Genomic DNA, 21,136 nt, shown 5'->3' with positions numbered 1-21,136 from the left:
TTTTACTTAATTACAATAGGGAGGTGAGAAATTCACAGGAGCCAGGAAGCAGGGAATTTTGGTGCACTACCTTGGCATTGAGTGTCGTAATATATACGAGAGCCTTGGTAGGATCATGCTTTGGCATGAGTAGGACCAAGCTAGAGATGTATTTGAGATGTTGCTTCTGATGTTGGTGCTACGAATGCTGAATAAATCATACATTCACCCCCAGTCAAGAGATCTGGGTTAAATCTATTGTTCGTTTGCTCACCAAGCCACCCCAGTTTAGACCCCGCCATATGCAAATCAGTCTTGACCCTGTGCCTAATGGGAACAGTCCAGACCAAACTGCCAAGCCAGGTCCTCCCTGGACCAGAAACAAGCATCCTGGGACCGGTTTCTGGGTATTACCCTTCATCAGCCAGGCTAGCTTGAATCCAGTGGCAACATTTTGGCGGACTCATTAATGACGCCATGGAGCGGCATATGTGTTTTTCTAAAGTGCAAGCAAAATCTGAAAAGGTGGGAAACTATGTGAAGAGTTTGGTACGCGATTTTGGTGACCTATTGGATTCACATATAAGAGACCAACTGGTGTATTGTATCAATAATCCCAGGGTACAGGAAAAACTCTTGGCTAAACATCTTACATTATAGAAGGTATAGATATTGTGGAGGGAATGGAGCATACCTCTGGTTGGGTTAAGGAGATGCGGAGCACACTTTCCACCACTGTGGAGAGAGTTACAAGCAGCAATGTGGGGAAAGTGATGAATGAGGACAGTAAAAAAAACACTTGTTTGGACAAGGGGTTGGGGCTGGAAAAAGAAACAACAATTAAATGCTTTAAGTGTGGTAGCTCTGACCATCTTTCCAATAGCCCCAATTGCTTTGTACACAATGAAACCTGTTGGAATTGAGGTAAAAAGGGGCATTCTGCCAGTGTATGCAAAACCAGCAAAGTACAGGAGGTGTTTGAAGTACATGAGGTGATCAAAAAGCTATTTTGCAAGTGTCTATTCCCACACTAAGTTTCAATACTGTGGATAGGGGTATTGAAAAGGGAATGTCGGAAGGGCCTGTTTATGAACAGTGTTTATATTGTGGATGTAGAATTGATGGGGGGCAAGTTAGAATGGCAGAGTGTGTAATGACTATTGATGGTAAGGAATTGGTTGTACTCGCTGTTGAAGGGTCTCCACCAAATTGGGAAAGAATTTATAGAAAAGAAGATATAAAATTGTCAACACCAGATATCAACATGGAGGGCTGGGGTGGCAAGTATTGACTTAATCGGATATGCTGCATTGAATATCAACTTTAAGGGGAGGAAGACATTTGGCAAAGTGTATGTGGCCAAGCATGAAGAGACTCTTTTGGGGTGGCGACACCAAAGAGATCTAGGCATTATTCTCAATCCTAACTAGAAAGAACAGGTCTTTTGGGTCGCTATTGGGTGTGAATATTCAAATGTGATTTGAGGCTTCCAAGATGTTTTCAAGGATAAATGGACTTCTAAAGGACTTTCAGCATAAGATCATATTAAAAAAAACATGCTAAACCTGTTGTCGACAAAATTAGGAGGGTGCCTAACCCAATGCTGGCACCTCTACAGGAGGAGATCGATAAACTATTGTGCCTGGGGGTGATAGAGGAGATTGAGTCTTCAGAGCGGTTGGCTCCTATTGTTATGACCCCCAAACACAATGGAAACAAGATCAGAATGTGTGTGGATCTGAGGGACCTCTATCAAAACATTTGGGTGGATCACCAGCCCCTGCCAAATATAGCAAAAGCTTTGGCCCTACTCAAGGATGCATGTGTGTTTAGTGTGATGGACTTGTCTGTCGCATCCCACCAAGTGTAGCTGCATGAGGAGTCCAGAACGTTTATATCTTTAGTGATCCCAATAGGGGCATTTAGATTTAAGAGGCTGCCTTTTGGGCTAGCATCAGCCCTGGCATGTTTTCAGCATCTAATGAAGATGGTACTTAAGGGGATTGACTTTGTGATGTTTTTCCAAGATGATATTTTGGTATATGGGAAAGACACACAGAGTCATGATCAGGTTTAGAGGCAGGTGTTAACAAGACTTCGCAACAGCGGTATCACTCTCAAGAGAGATCAATGTAAATTTGAGATTGGTTCTAATTCTTACCTGGGACACATTTCTGAGAAGGCCAAAAGTCCCAACTTGGAGTTAGTCAAATTGATTCTAGAAGTGCCCCCATTTGTTAACCAGGTCAGATCATTCATGGGCCTCAAGGAATATTACGACAGCTTGACAAGCAGCTGAGGTACACACTTGAAAGTCACAGCTGACGGTCGGGAGGAACATGGCGGCGGCAGGCTAACGGCTGCTGCAAGGCTCCGACCCTGAACACCCTAGACGAGCTCAGACATGGTCTCAAGGAATTGTGAATATCGACGGCAGCAGTTAATACATTGGTGAGCAAGGAATGATATGTTATACGGACCCGCTAGGCAGTTATTGAGTCTCTTTCTGCCCTCTTTTGTCTTGTTTCTGAGTTGCTAGCCTGCCAAACGCCGAACACAGCGCACGGAATCCGGAGGCACTAGGACCTGCTCGGCGGCGGTCTTTGCAATGCGAGAGCGAGATCTTCAATGTAAGCAAGAGCGGTGGTATGCTGAGGTGCCGCACTCTGGTCTGATATACCGGATAACGAGTAAACCAGACAGCGGGGGCTTGAGACCGGGCCAACAGGTAAAAATAGAGGCGCTAGAGACGGTGTGCGAGCCTGGAATGAGTCCGGTCTGCAGGTAAGCTGCAACAATTTATGGCTGCGCTCCAGAGTTGCTTTTTGGTACCGAGCAGCTGCACTCACTCACCGGGTTTCCCTCTTAGTAACCAGTACTGCTAGCGATTTGGCTGTTTGTATGGAGGCAGATAAGGAGGTGCCTGAGACACATAAAGCTATCCTCGGTTTAAAAGACACCTGCAGAAGAGAAACAACAGCGGAGGGACTTGCGTCCGCCTGCTCTCCGGATACCATAACTAAAGAGGCTGTTATCAATAGTACTAATAAAACAGTAGTAAAAAATTGTTATCAATTGCGCTCCAAACAAGAGCTTAAGAAAAAAGGAGTCCTTAGTCCCATTGACTTGGCTGAAGAAGGAAGTTCAGGCCCAGCGCCCATTTCACCTCATAAACAAAGTAGGAAGGGGGGGGTTAAAAGAGGAAAATCTAAAGGCTTAAAACAAACGCAATTACTTAGAGGAACTCCCTCATTAAAAAGCTACTTTAAAATTATGGAGCAAGCAGTGTCCTCCAAGAACAAGGTTGATAAAGAAACAAACCTTAAAGCTGGAGAAAATGATAATGATTTACTTGAAGAAGGAAACCCCACAGGCAATCCTACTCCTACAAGTAATCCCACAGGTAATGAAAGTGATAAATCAAATACGACTATGAACTCCCCCTGTTTAGCTGCCTCTCCTCTGAGTAATAAATATGCAGTGTTGGACTCCGGACTTCTCAAAGAATTACCAGGGGTGGCAGTACAATCTCCCCCTGATTGTAACAGTATACAAATTAGCGAAAGCTTCCCGAGCAGCGATCAAAGGATTCATACTACGGAGCCTTCATCTCAACTTATGGGCTCTCCCCTACAGCCTACTCCAAGTGTGGAAAATAATAGCCTACTTTCTTACTCGAATGGGGGAGCCTGGGCATGCGGGGGAGGTGGAACTGCAGAGGAAAGACTGGGTTCCCTATTATATACGTTGAGAGAGGACCTGTTGGGGAGATTTGAGATTTCTGAAAAAAACCAGAGGGGGTTGCATGATAGATTTGACCTTTTAGAGGCCAAAATAGAGGGTATTAACGCTAGGACTAGTGTCCTAGAAGGAAAGGTAACATCTCTAACCGAATCCTCCAAAATGAATTCCAAAGATATAGTAGCCCTAAAAGCTCAGAATCGCACCTTGGCAATGGACTTGGAAAAGGTTGGAAACTCAGACTCGACGTAACAACTTGAGGATTTTAAAAATTCCAGAAGGGGCTGAGGTAGAGGACTTAAAGGGATTTGTATGCAGATTGCTACGTGAAGACATCCTAAAGGATCGTCCAGACATTGATTTGGAAGCAGAAATTCAGCGGGTCCATAGAGATCCATTTAAATTGCACCCTGATTGAAAAGCACCCAGGAAGATCTTAGTATACTTTCAAACCTATAGCGTAAAAGAGCTGATTCTTACTAGATGCCTCTCTCACACCTCTCTGCATTATCGAGCCAACCCCTACCATATTAGATCAGATATAGGCAGTAAGACAGCCCAAAGACAGTGGGAGCTTGGTTCCAGAATGCCTGAGTTGCGCTCCATGGGGGCACAAGTGCAAATGAAATTTCCAGCACTCCTCAAAATAATGTGGAATAACAAAATGTACACGCGCCATTTCCCTGAGGAAGTTGATGCAGTGTTAACTAAGATGAAGGATCCGACAGATTAATTTTGGGCTGTTTCACTATGTATCACTAAGTAGTCTAACTGGTACTTTCTTGTTAAATTTTCACTAAGAGTGATATGGGGGTGTGTGATTGAAAAGAGGGGAGAGGAGGGAGGGGAAAAAAATAGTAGGGTGCTGTGGTTTGCTAAAAAGGGAACTGGGAAATAAAAAAAAAATTACAAAAAAAAGGAAAAACAAACAAAAAAAAAACAAATAAATATGTTTATGCAGAACAAGAGACCTGCACTTCTATCTTTCTATATTGGTAGGGCTCCAGGGGTCTAGGGCCTCCTAAGGCGTAGTCACGCCAACCAGGAGGGCAGGGTTCCTCGGGGGAGGGAGGTGGGGTTCTCAGGGGGGGAGGGAAAAATCAAATAAAAAAGTCCTCATGTGTCACAAAATGGTATTTTTCTTTAGTATTCATAAGTTTTCATAGATTATTGCGCTCTATGCTGGCCTTAAAAGGTAGAAGTGCAGAACTACACAATGCCTCAATCTAGATATACCAAGATCCTCTCCTGGAACTTGAATGGCATAGGGAACCGTAAGAAACAATTAAATGTATCTCATTTTCTGAAAAATACTGATGCTTCTATAATTCTCCTACAAGAAACTCATTTGGAAGCTGAGGAATGCAGAAACGTTTTCATTAGGAATAAATGGGTTCAGGATGTTTTTTGTTCAAAGCAAACTGGTACAACGAGAGGTGTTGCGATGATAATCAGTGCTAATAAAGGAATTAGTGTTCACGATTGGGCTACAGATCACTCAGGAAGGTGGTTGGCTGCACTAATCTAAATTAGCACTGTTAAGTTCCTATGTGGGGTTTACTACGGTCCGAATGAGGATAATCCTTATTTCCTACATAAATTAGAAAATTATATGCTTCAGTTTACAATTCCCATAGTGTTGGGTGGTGATTTTAATTTACTACTAGACCCTGCAGTTGATCGCACCTCAAAAGCCAAATACAATTGTCCAAAAAAATCTCTCTCAATGCTGAAGAACATTATGAAAGAATATATGTTGTGTGATGTGTGGAGAGTTAAACACGGTATTCAGAGAGAATATTCTTTCTATAGTAAAAAATACCATCAGTTTTCGAGAATAGATTTTTTTCTGTTGGATCGATCATTATTAGCAAATACTCATTCTATTTCTTATATTCCTAATGGATTATCAGATCACTCAGCGGTTGAGATGAATATTAATATACAAAAGAATTTTTCAGAATATAGATGGACATTAGATAGGACTATTTTGTTAAATGAAGAATTTAACTTTAAAATCAAGGAACAGATATTAGAGTTTTTTGAGTTTAATCAAGAATCAGCTCCGGATTATATTGTTTGGGATACTTTTAAATCTTTCTTAAGGGGAATATACGGCTCTCAAATGACCTTAATTAGGAAGCTTACCAAAGAAAAGGATAATAAGGATCTCAGTTTGATTAAATTAAAAGAACAGCAACTCCTCGCTGCTATCCATGATGATCAAAGTAATGTATCAATACTGGAGAAGGAATTATTTGAGTTACAAACAAATTTTAGACTAAGAACTGAAAAAACTCTTAAAAATAAAGGGAAGTTAGCAAATTACGTAATTTCGAGTATGGGGGGAAATGTGGATCACTGTTAGCGTGGAAAGCCAGGACAGAGAGGACTAGAAATATTATTAAATCGTTGATACAGCGCGGAACGGGTCTACTCCTGTCAGAAGACGGAGAGATCAAGAAGGAAGCTAGATCTTTTTACGAAGAACTTTATCGGGAAAAAATTAATCGGCCGGAGGAGGGATTAGAAAACCTGTCGTTTTTGAGGGATCTCCCACAGCTAAGTAATACAGACATTGTCTCTTTGGCAAAGGAAATAACTGAAGGAGAGATCAGATCTCAGCTAAAGAAGATGGCAAGAAATAAAGCTGCAGGCCCCGGTGGGCTCCCAATAGAGATTTATAAGGATAACATAGAAGAAACTCTAGCTTCACTACAGAAATTATTTAATAAAATTTTCATCCAGGGAGAACAAATCCCGTCCTCTTGGCTAGATACAACAATCTCATTAATCGCAAAACCAAACAAAGATCCGGTAAAAATTGAGTCGTACCGACCCATTTCACTCTTAAATTCGGATCTAAAGATTTACTCCGGAATTATGGCTAGTAGATTGGCAAACGTTATTAAAACTATCATTCATCCTGACCAGAGGGGATTTATTCCCGGTCGCCAATTAAATGAACTTACATTTCAAGTAATTGCGGCCATAGATTATGCAATGGAAAAGAAGAAGCCTCTTGCCATTGTTGCAATAGATGCAGCCAAAGCTTTTGACCAAGTCAACTGGCCCTTTCTTTGGAAAGCAATGTCTAAATTCGGTTTCCCTGAGTTATTTATCAATGGGGTAAAAACTTTATGTAGGGGCCCGAGAGCAAGGATATTGGTAAACGGTAGTCTGTCTGACTGGTTGCATATTTATAGAGGAACAAGGCAGGGATGTCCATTGTCTCCATTACTGTTCGACATATATATTGAGCCATTTGTTTGTGCCTTAAGACAAGACCCTGTAATTATCCCCTTTAATATTGGAGAATTAATAATTAGGACTGCATTATATGCTGATGACCTACTTCTTTATACCTCAAATCCATCTGAAGCAATACCCAGATTATTTAAACTTGCAGATGATTTTGGTACTGTCTCAGGATACAGCATCAATAGGGACAAAACAGATGTTATGTGTTGGAACACTCCAGTCTCTATCCCAGAAGCTAAGTCTAAGATGAGATATCTTGGTATTCAACTGACTCAGAAGTTAGAAGAAATCCCTAAGACCAGTTGGGAAACCGTGATAAAGGAGATTAAGAAACTTTTGCTTAAATGGAACTCTCTACCCTTAAATATCTATGGCAAAGTGAATTTAGTTAAAATGATCATTTTACCGAAGGTAACATTTTTGTTTAATTCTATCCCTTTAGTATTCAATAAAAAAGATATCCTTAATTTACAAGGCAGGATAGGATCTTTTATTTGGGCGACAAAATCCCCAAGGATAGCATGGAAAAAGTTAAGGAGAGGACTAAAATTAGGAGGCTTGGCTCTTCCAGATTTATTATTTTATTGTTATGCCTTCCAGCTTAAAAATTTTAGGCTTTTAGCCAATAAATTGGACTTTGCGTCTAATAGTTTACTTTTTCAGGCCATGTTGCATGACCTCCCATACGATGCAGATTTCTTTTTGTTTAAGTTTGGAGATCAAATTTTTTTTCAAAAAGTTAGATTGAAGGTTTTGAAGGCTGCCCTATATTACTGGCTTCAAATTTGCAAGTTGCTAAGTATTCATTATTATCATTCTTATGCTCCGATTTGGGATTCCCCTGGTACCCCTGATTGTTTGAGTGATCAACTAGCTCTCCCGCTGAAGAGAGCCGGTCTCTTTAGGTGGGGGGACCTTTTAGATGCCTCGAAAACACTAAATTGGGAATTTTTGGTTAGTTTAACCGGGGGCACTCTCACAAGATTTAAGTTTTATCAACTGTCAGCTTGGTGGGGAAGCCAAACCTGGGATGTAGAGGATGAGAGTCCCCTGTGGGATTTAATTAATAATTCTAGAGTGAGGAGAGGGGAGATGGCATTATTGTATAAAATTCTACTTGATAATAGGGATAATCTGGAATCAGAGATTGTTAAACTGTGGGACCCCTCAACGCTCCAGATTTCAGATAATTTAAAGAAACTGTGGACAGATTCTTTCACTATGTCTCAGAAAATAATTAAACCTTCTAATCTAAGAAGAAATCATTTGTATACTATGTATAGAGTTTACTGGACTCCTGCGAAACTCTCCAAGATGTCTGTTGTTAATTATTCTTGTCCCAGATGTAAGCTACAGGATGCAAATGATATTCATATGTTTTTTGAATGTCCTAATATATGTAATTTCTGGGAACAGGTGTGTAAGTTCTTGGAGGAGGTACTTGCACTTTCAATACTATGTACCCCCGGATTGGTTCTTTTTGGTCTCCAATCGGATTATGTTCTTGATAGCAATTCATCACAGTTTATTTTTTATGTAATAGTGATCGCTAGAAGAGAGATCTGTAAAGTATGGAAATCGGTACTCCCTCCGACATTTGCAGATTGTCTTAAAAACATCATGGTGGTGAGTAAATTTGATATGTTATGCGGTGGAGAAAAGTCTGTAAACCTATGGTCAGCCTTAAATGCATGGAGTGAAAAATAAACTATATGGTCCAATGATTATGCCAGAGGTTTTGTGGTCCTGTCCTTCCTGTGTAGCAAGTACCATCACGTCAGGAAGTTGGATGGGTAACAACCCTACCTCTGGGCAATCTTCAAGGGCTATCCACAAACACGAGGGTTGGAACAGGAAGGTTTGTGTCAGTGGCCTGAAGAGCGCCTAGTCAGAGTAATTACTTTCTGGTGGCATATATGAGGACACAAAAAAAAAAAAAAAAAAAAAGGAATATTACAGAAAGTTCATCCCAAACGTTGCTAGAATAATACAACCTATTAGGTTGCTTCTCAAGGAGGGAGCTAGTTTTGCTTGGACAGAAGATTGTGGGACAGTGTTTGTTGTAGTCAAGAGAGCATAGCCAAGATACGTACTTTGGGACATTGACAACTCCAAGAAAACCTATCTTACAATCGATGCGCGCATCAGAGGTTTGGGTGCTGTGTTGTCAAACATGATGGACAGGAAGGAAAGGGTGGTTGCCTTTGCCTCTCACTCACTAAGGGTTGCGGAGGAAAGGCATTCAGTCATAGAGCAGGAGTCTTTGGCCTGTATGTGGGGGGTGCACCATTTCAAAATTTTCCTATGGGGTTTGCCTTTGTTTCAAGAACTAACCATATTTGGATGCGGAAATATTGACAATACCTCACCACACATCAAGAGGTGGGCGGAAGGTCTCATTGAGTACAACTACTGGATGGAATATTTGTCAGGTGCTAGGATTGTACTGGCTGATTGCCCAGGTTGTCAATAGAAAGATCAGTTGGGGAAGCGGAAGTATATCATCAAATAATGATATTCAAGGAGCCAGCCATAATAAGTCTGAATGGGAGGTGGAGGCAGAAAACAATCAAGTGAGAAAACAGGTCATTATTTTCATGGTTGAGGGATGGCCTGATCTAAGGAGCAACCATTAGGAAATCAAAACCTTTTGGGAGATTAGAGATGAGTTGTGTATTATCGATGGAGAATTATATTGTAGAGAACAGTCTCCGCTGTTGTTTGAATTGAGGTTGATGATCTGGTCTCTGATTTGCTGATTCCATAGCTATGCTGGCAGCTATGGTCAGAGCTGTGGCAGCTGCTGTTGTCCCCGACATGGTGGCCTCAGTGGTTACTACTGTGATCCTGCTGTGGTAGATTTCTCACTTACGTGGCTACTATTGCACTTGCAATAATTGTGCAGCTGTTGTTGCTATTATGCTAAAAGCTGTATCTGCGGCTAATGTGGATAGTGTTCTGCCTTCTCTTGTTCTAATGGGGTCCCTGACGTTGTCAGCTTTGGTCACTCCTATGGTTCCTGCTGCAATTTCAGTCCTGGTCAGAGCTGTTGCAGCAGTGATGGTGGCTATTGTGGGCAGCAGTGAGTGTGGCTGCAGGATAGAGGCTGTTGTAACGGCTTTGGGTCATACTGTTGTGGCAACTGTTGTTGTCTCTGGTGTGGTTATAACAGACTTACTGCAGTTTTGCCTTCTGTAGTGCCAGATGATGCTGTTGTTAAAGTCCCTTACTCGGTGAGAGCTGTGGTCCATGCTTTGAATGTATACCAATATGACCAGTAAAACGGTGGCTGAATGTGTGTCAGGGAAGGATCGTTAAGCAATCACAGAAGGATTGACTTTTTTTAGCATAAATGCAAACATTTGCAACAGTTATAACTGAAACAGTCAACACGGAAAGTCCCTCATAGAATTCCGTTTTTTGCTATTCAGGTAGTTTTGGAATGCTACTAAACTTGTCTGTAGCCAGACCTAAAAACCTATCTGGGTAATCTATTCAATTTATTCTTATTAGATAAGCACAGATTTTACCATCCCCCTTCTCAGGTACATCTTACCTTTTTGACTCAACAGCTGTAATTTATGTTCGCCAAAGTGCGTTGATTATTCTTGTGTTTTGAAGCAGTTCTTCAAGCATACAATTAAATAATTACGCTGCAAAAGAAGAAACATTGCTGAGTCGTCCTTGGTGTGAATTCTGATCTTCAAAACAAATGATGACCAAAAGAAGACACTAGTGGTTGAAGGGATAATGTATCTATCAGATGAGCACTTGCAACAGACATCTGTTTAACCATTCAGTGACAGGATTTATTCCCAGCCGGACTGACTTAGTCTTAAACTTCAACCTTTTAAGGTATTTAAAAACAGTAACTCGAAGTACAGTTAATAAAAAAACACCGTTTAAACTGAACACAGATACATTTCTGGCGTGTGCTGTATAGCTCACAATAGTAAGAATAATTGTTTTAGTTGCTGCCTTTATGGGTAATTGAATCAATAGTAACAATGATATTACAAAAATTGTGAGTGAAAAGATAGTAAGTGCTGACCATCTCAAAATGTGAGAAATAACCCACTGACTCATTAATTCTGTATTTAAAAAAAGCTCCTATATCATTTGCTGATAGTTGGTGTGACATGTTGTGGTGAGGGCAATAGGGAAGACTGAGCAGTGGAAGATCCCCTGAGCCATTGCCAACATCATGGAAAAATGGTTATATTATTTTCTTCAAATTGTACAAACCAATACTTGTATTAGGAATTACCATCAGACTGCAGACCAAGAAGCATAGAAAAAGAAACAATAGGAAGCAGCAGGCATTTTCCATCTATGTATCCAGGATCTTGAACAACATTTGAGTATCCATCACAGCCATTCCAACCCTGCTCCCATTTTGAAAGAGTTGAAGTGTCACCTCTTTAAAGAACACTATATCACAGCGCATGAATCGTCCACAACCCATCTTCCTCTACTATCACTCGTTGACTCTATGCATGTCTTTGGTCTTGTACTGTGGACCCGTACCTTTAGGCTACGTTCACACTAAGGAAATAGTACATACATACATACAATGGGTCATGATCAATAATAGTGCCATGACTAAGCAATACACAATACTCTTTAGTTTAGTTTAGTTTAAAGGAGTTTATAAAGCGCCTGGTGACGCTTCCCGGCGTGTCCCCGCGCTGTGGAGAGAGAGTTCAGAGAGAGAGAGAGGGTTCCATCACAGAGTAAAGAGGCAAGTTTTCAACTTCTTCCTAAAAGAGGCCTCGTTAACCTCTAGCCTAGTATCCAAGGGCAGGAGGTTCCAATGCCTAGCTGCCAACGTGCGGAAAGATCTGCCTCCCATTCTAGCTTTCTTGGGACGGGCAGTTCTGAGCAGACCTATACCTTTGGATCTAAGGGCTCTGTTGGGTACGTACAGGGATGCCAGATCCGACATATAGGCAGGTGCTCTATGATGGATGATCCTATGGCACCATAGCAAAGCTTTAAAAATAATCCTTTTGCTGATAGGCAACCAGTGGAGAGCTGCCAGAGAGGGTCGTGATGGGGCTCTACGGGGAAGTCTTAACACCAAGCGTGCTGCCGAATTTTGTAGGACCTGTAATTTCTTAATGTTTTTCTCTAAAGTACCCAGGAGTAGAACATTCCCGTAATCAATCCGGGAAGTTATCAATGCCTGCGTCATAGTCCGTCTGGAGTTGAGAGGCAACAAGTCAAGGGTGCGATTGAGCGTTTTCATCACTCCAAAGCACTTGCCTACAGTTTTCTTTATGTGGCTATCAAAGGATAGCTTGTTGTCAACCCAGACTCCCAGATTCTTCGCCTCCCGGCTAGGAGGGGGCAAAGGACCCAAGCAACTGGGCCACCATTCTTTTGTCCATTTGGCCTCATTACCTCCAATGATAATGACCTCCGTTTTGGTTCCGTTTAGTTTTAAACAATGCTCTGACATCCGGGTGGCCAGTTTGCTCATGCAGTTATTGAAGTTATCTGCTTCCCTGGAAGGGGCTTGAGTCAGAGATATTAAAAGTTGCGTATCGTCGGCGTAAGAGACAAGCTCCACGCCGAACGATTGCACCACCTCTGCCAGGGGGGCCATGTATAGATTAAACAGGGTGGGACTCAGGGCCGAGCCCTGAGGTACCCCCTGTTCAAGCAACACGCTGTCCGAGAGGTAAGTCCCTCTTTGGACTTGAAAGCTCCTATTGATCAAAAAAGCTTTCAGCCATCCCAGTGCCTTGTTGGTGACACCGGCTTTGTTTAGACACTGTAGCAAGATGGAGTGTGCTACAGTGTCAAACGCGGCACTGAGGTCGAGCATGATGAGGGCCATGGTCTTGCCCCCATCTGCTCCCTCTCGTAAGGTTTCAGTGGCCCTAAGGAGAGCTGTCTCCGTGGAGAAATTGGATCTGAAACCTGACTGGGATTTATGGAAGACATTATGGGCTTCAAGGTGTTCCATGAGTTGAGTATTAGCAATTTTCTCGGCTAGCTTAGCTAAATACGGTAACAAGGATATTGGCCGGAGGTTGTCCATTATGTCCTGGCTGATGTTCGGCTTTTTTTTGATCGGTAGCACTATTGCCTGTTTCCAATCCGCCGGCAAGCAAGCAGTGAAGAAGGAGATCTGGAGTAAATGTCTATAGTGAGGTTCTAGTGCAGGGAAGGCTTCCGCTAAAATTTTCGGAGGTGCCGGGTCTCGGGGAGATCCCGATTTGATTTTATTGCACAATGTAGACAGGGCTTCGTAAGGGGGAACTTCAAAAGATTTTAGGCACTTAGGGGTATTGATGAGACTGTCATTTTCTGTGAAGTCTATGGCCGACTCTAAATGATTGGAGAAACTTGTGTATATTTTATAAATTTTGCCTGAGAAATATTGTGCAATTTTGTTACAAGATTCCACAGAATCATTTTGGGCCGGAGCGGTCATATCCACTACAGATATTTCTTTATATATCTGAAACAGTTCCCTAGAGGAGTTACCTGCTTCCATGATGCAGGAGTGATAGTGCTCTGCCTTAGCCAGACGTACAGATTTATAGTATTCTCTTTGTAATTTTTTATACTGCATTTTAGTTTCTGCACAGAAGTTCTGGCGCCAAGTTCTCTCAAGTTTTTTGCAAGCCGTTTTCATGGTCTGCAGTTCTTGGCTGAACCATGGAGCAGCTTTTTTTGATCTCCTGGCATTGGTCAAGGTACGGCTGGGGGCAGTAATATCGAGGGCATTGATGACGATATTATTTAAGTTATTGCTAGCTGCCTCACAGTCTTCCCCTTTAGGAGGGCCTTCATCCTGGGCAATTTGAATGAAAGATTCTATGGAAAAGCTCTTCCACTTTCTGCGTTTATACCGCAGAGATTGATGTTGGAAATGCTCGATTCTGTCTAATTGAATCGTGATCGGGATGATATAGTGATCCGACCAAGGTATAGGTATGGGATCTAAGGTGTGAACTCCCTGCCAGTTTCCAAAGATGGGATCTAGTAAATGCCCTAATTGATGTGATGGTTCTTTGTTTTTTATTTCGAGTTGGACCGAGAGAAGCTCCATTCGAATATCAGTGGCATCATTGTCTAGTGGATCTTCAAAATGAGCATTGAGATCACCTAGCACTAACAATCTAGATTTCCTTATTGCTAAGTGAGTGATAGCTTCCATTAGGGTAGAAGTGAAATCATACATTCTGCCGGGTGGCCGATATATCAGAATGCCCGATATGGAATGATTGGGACCGATGTTTATTGTGAAGGATCCGGCCTCACTATGATCAACCTGTATAGGCTATAGGGAACAGACTAGAGGGGCTTTCGTAGCTATGGCAATACCGCCCCCCCTGCCGTCTTTCCTGTCCAATCTAGAGAGGGAGTAGCCGTAGGGCATGGCCTGGATAATGTCAGGGTCTGAGTACTCATCCAGCCAAGTTTCCGTCAGGAATAGAATATTAAGGTTTTGGTCCTCAAGTAGATGGAAAATTTCTAGGGCGTGCTTGCGAAGAGATCTACAATTAAGTAAAGCTGCTTTAATGGTATGACCCGTGCTAGTGGCTGGAACTCGAATAATGGGTTCAAAGCTGCACTTAGTGCATTTATTTAACGACTGTGCAAGCATGGAGTGTTTACAAGCTGCAAGTGTGTCAGATTGGAGAGCAAGCAAGTCATGTCTGCCATACCTTATGATAGTTTGAGTCGGAGAGCCAGGGTCCGTGGCCCCGCGCCCCGTCCGGCCGCGGACGGGCGCAGACGGGCTGGACTTTGGCTTGACTTCGGCGCGCTTCCGGCGCGCCCGCTGCACGCGGTCGCTGCCCCAAGCACATTTATGCTAGAGGGAGGGGTCGTTAGAGCGCTGACCTCTGCTCCCTGAGCCCGGATGTGCAAGGCTCCTCCTCGCCCTCCGCATCAAACGCCCATGATTGGACGCGGCGGACCGGGGCGGGAGTAGGAGATAACTAAACAGCTACGGTAAATACAAAATATACTGTGATTAACCCACACTGAACGTTTTTAAAAGGATAGCCTCAATCGCTACATTAAAAACTTTCGCTGTTACAACAGCGCGAGCAGTGCAGTAGAACAGCAGTTATGAGCACTAAGTGAATGGAGGCTGCCTCTGCCACCGGCAACACTCTTCTCCACAGCGCGTGCTTTGTCACAGCTGATTTAAATAAACTTTTTACCTTCAGCGTCGCTAGAGCGCTGACCTCTGCTCCCTGAGCCCGGATGTGCAAGGCTCCTCCTCGCCCTCCGCATCAAACGCCCATGATTGGACGCGGCGGACCGGGGCGGGAGTAGGAGATAACTAAACAGCTACGGTAAATACAAAATATACTGTGATTAACCCACACTGAACGTTTTTAAAAGGATAGCCTCAATCGCTACATTAAAAACTTTCGCTGTTACAACAGCGCGAGCAGTGCAGTAGAACAGCAGTTATGAGCGCTAAGTGAATGGAGGCTGCCTCTGCCACCGGCAACACTCTTCTCCACTCTACCTCGCCTTGTGTAAGATTCGTCCCAGGATAGGCTGCTGCCAGTTAGTGGCTGAACATTCTGCTTGTATCAGATATATTGTATTTATAACCACACGTGTATTCTCTCTTCTCGTTATTCCAACATTAAAAAATCTATTTTTGTATTGTTAGTTTTCAATGCTACACGCTATTGTGCGAATGTCCTTTATGAAATGTACAAATAAATAATAATGGCTGCAAAATATGCTGCTACTAACACTGGGAAATTGCTATGGATAACTTAATGTGGCAGTTTGCATTTGAGAGCCTTCTCAGACCTGTCTTGCTCTTTCTTTTACATGCCTGGAATAAGCAATTCCTGTGGATGCATTACGTCACAGAGCCAAGAATTGTACCAATAATTAGTGCTGTAGATACAGTGGCATCAAATCGTAGTGTTATCAGGGCACCCCAGTTATGGCTGTCTATTACTACCGAAGTCTTTGCAAGGAGCCGATTTCCGTTCCCTATTTAATGGCACACTTGCTTGCATTCTTGGGTGTCTATGTCTAAGTTTTATTTTCTTACTGACTTTGGTTGAGCAATAGGGCAAGGTTGTTTCAATAAGCACAGGTCGACACAATAAGTTCCCAAAAAGGTCAATTCAGACTAAATGACAAGATGCCTATGATGGATAACTTCGGTGGTGACTGAAGAGGAGTATGGAGCCCTGAGAAGGGCAGGTGGAGAATGACAGATGAAAGAAACCTCCTTATTTATTACACTCGCTAACTCTGCCATTTGTGAGAAGTCTATATGCGAGGGTTTTCTTTAGACTGTTTACCGACTATGGTGTTTAACTCCAAGTGGAATAAATATATGTCTTCTGCCATTTTCCCAGTTTGTGCTCAAACCTCTGAAACTGAGGAACATGTTTTTTTTTTTTAGCTCGGAGTACCAAAATGTGCGTGGAAAGTGGATGCTGCAGATTTGTCGAAATATGGGTACCCCTCACTCTATGGAAGCCTTGAGAGTTTTAAAAACAAACACCTCTGGTCCTATTGTTTTTGCAGTAAGCCGCATTTTGTTCAGTACTTGGAGCAAGCGAGCTAAATATTTAGTCTTGTAGTGATGGGTGAATTAATTTTAAATCTGTATGATAGTGAGATTAAATTCGAGTAGGGAGTTTTTTCAATTTTGTTCTTGGATTTTAGCAAACTATCCCCCAGATGCATCAAGCATCTATTTTGCAATTTCTTATAAGCGAAAAATAAGGAATCACTAATAAGGAATAGCAAAATGCTATGCAAGAAGAACTTGCTCAAAAAATAGCGAATTCTTAAAATTCCTCAATTGCGACTCGCAAATTGCGAGTCCCAATTAAGGAATGAATGGGAAGACATTCTCAATTTGCGAATCGCAATTAGCGAATCTCAAATTGAGAATGCGATTTCAAGGGTGCAGGGGTGTCCAAAGGACACCCTGTTGCACCCCAGAAACTGATCTGTGCACATGTGTGTGCGCAACATTAAATGCATTGCATTTAAGGAATCTCAATTTGAGATTCCTTAACCCCTTCACTGCGGCGGCTATTCCGCCGCAGTGCTAAGGGGGGAGGGCTGCTGAGCGGCGGGCGCATGCTGGTGACGGAACCGCTCCGTCACCAGCGTCGGTTGCGCTGTGCTCATGACGGAGCGGTTCCGTCACGGCCCACCCGCTCAATAGAACGCGCCGCGTAGGCGCAAAATCAACGCCGCGCAGGCGCGGCGGCCGGGCCATGACGGAACCGCTTTGTCATCAGCACAGCGCGACCGCGGCTGATGACGGAGCGGTTCCGTCATCAGCAGGGGAGGGGTTAAATGCAAGTAATCGCAATTTAGCAAATTCTTAATTTGCGTTTTTGCATTTGGGATGATGCATTCCAAATGCAAAAATACCGGTCGCAAAGGGGCAGATTCTGAGAATCTGCCCCTTTGCGAGCGGATCTTACCTTAATGCATCTGGGCCTATGTTTCTTAATGAATTGCTTTTGATGGGTCAGTGATGCTCTCAATAAATCTTAGCAAAGCAGCTTTTAATTTGCCAGAACCTTTAGCCTTGTTTTTTTGATAATTTTAAGTATATAATGGATTATTATACATCATATATTTGAACATTGGATCACAATGATTTTATCTGACTGTATTTTGATCTCAAACTTATTTACGATACACCTTGTTGTTCTTAATGTTTTATTTATGTACTTTGATGGTTCTGGTTAACTGAATAAAGTATTTCGGAAACTGAAACCCTTACTAACAGCGCATCACAAACCCTTTTAATGGGGAACCCTCCCTGTCACAAAGCAGAATATATACTTGGGGGTACATAAGAGAAGAAAGTCACAGCTAAATATACTGAACTTGGGGGCGTGGTCAGGGAAGATGGGCGAGTAGACTTCTCTACTGACACTCCCGTCGACCTGAAATGAATCGGACAGCATACTGAACAACCTGGCTGCCAATCGTCCTCCTGTGATTTACCAGCTGGCATGATCCGTGTTTTGCTGGAGCGTAAGGAAATGGCAGAAGGGTGTGCGTGTGCTGGCCTCCATCTTCCCTGCTGTGTTCTGGGCCACTGAGGTTTAGTCCCCAAGTGTGTGCTGTGAAACTGGCCTGGGACGAGAAGATGCCCTGTTTCTGCTGCTGACCCCGGAAATGTCGTGTGCGGGTAACCCCCCCCCCCGAATCAAAGCTAACCCTCCCTGAAAGTAAGTGGGGCGCAGGAGGGACAAAAAAATCAGGGGACAAAAAAATCATCTTTTTGCCCTGAAAGTGTGATGATGCCTACTGAAGTTACAGTTTTTGAAGATCAAATACTAAGAGTGATTGATATTCTTAGTGACAAGAAAACATTTTATAAATCCAATTGCTTTAAGGATGAATTCATAGCATTGAAAAATCTAGCAGAGAACCCCAATACAGTGAATAAACTAGCCGATAAAGGCGGGGTATCGTACTGTGGGACAGCGAGGCATATGACGGGGAAGTAATGAGGCAGCCTAACAACTCAGCTCATTACTGACCCATCCAAGACAACCCTACGTCACGCTTGCGAGCAAAACGTTTACATCTTACTACTGAAGCTTTACAAGGGGGGTGTATTTGTAAAAAGGAATATCAATTTCTGAATACCACAACTCAGAAAATACCAAACATATATGTTCTGCCAAAGATCCATAAAAACAGTGAGCAACCACTAGGGAGACCTATTACATCTGCGTGTGGCTCACCTTTGGAACCTGAAGCAAACTTTATAGACTTTTTTCTGAAACCATTTGATGTCAAAATCAGAGCATTTATCAGAGATACAATGGACTTGATACCCAAAATAGAAAATCTTCCGTTTGAGAAAGAAAAACAACTGTTGGTCTCCTTTGACATTGAAAGCGTCTATATGAACATACCTCAGAAGGAGGCATTAGCAGTTCTTGAAATGGTCCTAAACCAGAGAGAGCGGCTGCACCAGGTTCAGAAAGAATGTATTGCTTCATTGGCTACCCTCTGCTTAAATATTTTTTTTTACTTACAAGTTAAAAGGGTGGCTATGGGGTGTTGCTTTGCCCCAGAGATAGCAAACCTCGTTATGGATTTTTTCTTCAATGAGTCCAACCCCTTTAAATCACACACTATGCAGTGGATGCACTTCATTGATGATATTGTGATGGTGTGGGAAAGTGACCACGAGACATTAGATAGGTTCCATGGTTGGTTAAACATCAGAACACAACGTTTAAATGTTAGCATGACATACAGTAATGACAGGATTACCATCTTGGATGTCTGGATTATCAGTAACAATGGCAAATTAGAGGTCAGTCTGTACACAAAACCCACCGACCGTAACACTCTATTGCACTTTACAAGCGGACAACCAAGAGGTTTAAAAGAGAATTTGCCCAAGGGCAATTTCTCAGAAGTCGACGCAATTGTACTAAAGGAGAAGACTATTTCAGGAATGCAGAAATATTGCACAATAAACTAACGGAGAGAGGTTATCCCCAAAAATTGGTGAGATCAGCACTCAAACGAACTTGGTTCACTCCGAGAGAAAAGTTGTTGACTCCCAAGTTCAAACCAGATCTGAACCCACTGACGTGTGTATTAACTTACAACCCCAAGGCGAACAAAATTTAAAAAATAATTTTGCGCAATTGGAGGCTGGTGAATCATCAAGGCATTCTGAGACCTTTATTTTCTTTCCGTAAAGGAAATAACCTCAGACAACATGACTGTCACAACCCACAGGGGATCTAAAAGGGATGCTGGGACTGACACCAGTGGTCGGACACTTTAGATGTAACAACTGCATAGCATGCTCTATGACCAATGATTTCAAATTCAGCACTATCAGCAGTGCAATCACGATGAAATTTACCCTCGCCATTCGTAAGCTTCATTGGCTCAGAGTAGAGAGCCGTATTAAATTCAAGGCCCAGAGTAGAGAGCTGTATTAAATTCAAGGCCCTCTGCATTGCCTACAAGGCAGAGCATGGCATCGGACCCAAGTTCCTGACTGAGGCATTCCAGCTGTACACTCCCAAAAGACTGCTGAGATCTGCTAACACCTGCCTCCTACCTGTACCTCGCACTAGAACAGCAACTTGGGGAGACAGACGCTTTTTAGTGGCTGCACCAAAACTTTGGAACCTTCTCCCACTAAATATCAAAAAAGCCCCCAACCTGATGAGCTTCCGGAGGCTCGTAAAGACATGGCTGTTTGATCAGTGAACTCTATTATTGTGGTCCCGCTAGTTCACACATGCGCCGAGACACCCCAGGGTAATTGTTTGCGCAATAAAAATCTCAAAAATAAATAAATAAATAAATAAAATACATTCAATGGTCAGTGCTGATGGTGGTTAAGTATAGCAATAGGGTGACCCTACAAGTGACACTCAATAAACTTGAGGCACGTATGATTGAGAAATACAGAACGGCTGTTCAGGGCCTCAACAACCATGACAAAATCTGGGCCTTGATATGATACAATATATTAAATCGAAGGAAGGTATTGCGCCGCCTGTGAATACAGCACTGCTAGGACTACACCTTGGTATAAGATGTGTGATACGGTTGGGGTAGAAAATCATAATTAATTTGTACATCACAAATGTATATGCTGTGGGGATCAGCTCTCTGTTGTAATGTGCTGATGTACAAATAATGTAACACCACTAAGAGCATACACTTAATGTCTGCAATATATGTAACTGTTGACAAAGTTGTTCCTTTCTGTAGATCCTAGCGCAACATGACTTAACTGTTGATAAAGTTTCTTCCCCTTGAATAACTGGTTTTTGTATTATATAAAAAGATCTAAAACTAATTAGGCAACCAAGTCAAAGATCAGGCGCATAGCTCTCAGTACAGGAATATATCACAAATTCAAATAAATCTGAAGCGTGAACTCGAAGAGAGAAAGGTACTGGTTACCAAACAGCCACCAAAACACCCCGGAGCTCCAGGGTGAATGAACATACAAAACAATATCTCTCTGAGCTCCACAAATATAATCACTGGGTTGTAAATCCACCAATCCGGTACAATGTTCAATTATGTTCAGTGCAGGAGTAATATCTTCCTTGCCACAGTATTGTCCTTAAATAAGAGAAATTCCACCAATCCAGTATTCCAATCTCTTTTAATGGTATTTCTT

The 21,136-nt window shown here is 42.5% G+C and overlaps 2 protein-coding genes across 6 annotated transcripts in view; both read right to left on the bottom strand.

Moving 5' to 3' along the window:
• The window catches only part of LOC147732445 (uncharacterized), a 299,986-nt gene extending 289,351 nt beyond the window's left edge, over window positions 1-10,635 (bottom strand). For all 3 annotated transcript variants that reach the window (XM_086956965.1, XM_086956966.1, XM_086956967.1), the window contains exon 1: window positions 10,538-10,635. The gene's annotated coding sequence lies outside the window, so the exon portion shown is untranslated. The remainder of the gene's footprint in view (window positions 1-10,537) is intronic.
• LOC147732444 (uncharacterized) overlaps window positions 1-21,136 on the bottom strand; it is a 169,242-nt gene that overhangs the window by 59,561 nt on the left and 88,545 nt on the right. The window contains exon 2 of one of the 3 annotated variants that reach the window (XM_086956969.1): window positions 10,538-10,634. The exons of 1 other annotated variant lie outside the window; for it this stretch is intronic. The gene's annotated coding sequence lies outside the window, so the exon portion shown is untranslated. Of the gene's footprint in view, window positions 1-10,537; window positions 10,638-21,136 lie in introns of those variants that run through there. One more of the 3 variants, XM_086956968.1, reaches the window with a different exon arrangement.

This window comes from Lissotriton vulgaris, chromosome 2_1 (assembly GCF_964263255.1).
Source record: "Lissotriton vulgaris chromosome 2_1, aLisVul1.2, whole genome shotgun sequence".
In the NCBI taxonomy this organism is placed as follows: domain Eukaryota; kingdom Metazoa; phylum Chordata; class Amphibia; order Caudata; family Salamandridae; genus Lissotriton; species Lissotriton vulgaris.
This window is presented reverse-complemented; position numbering and strand designations above follow the sequence as displayed.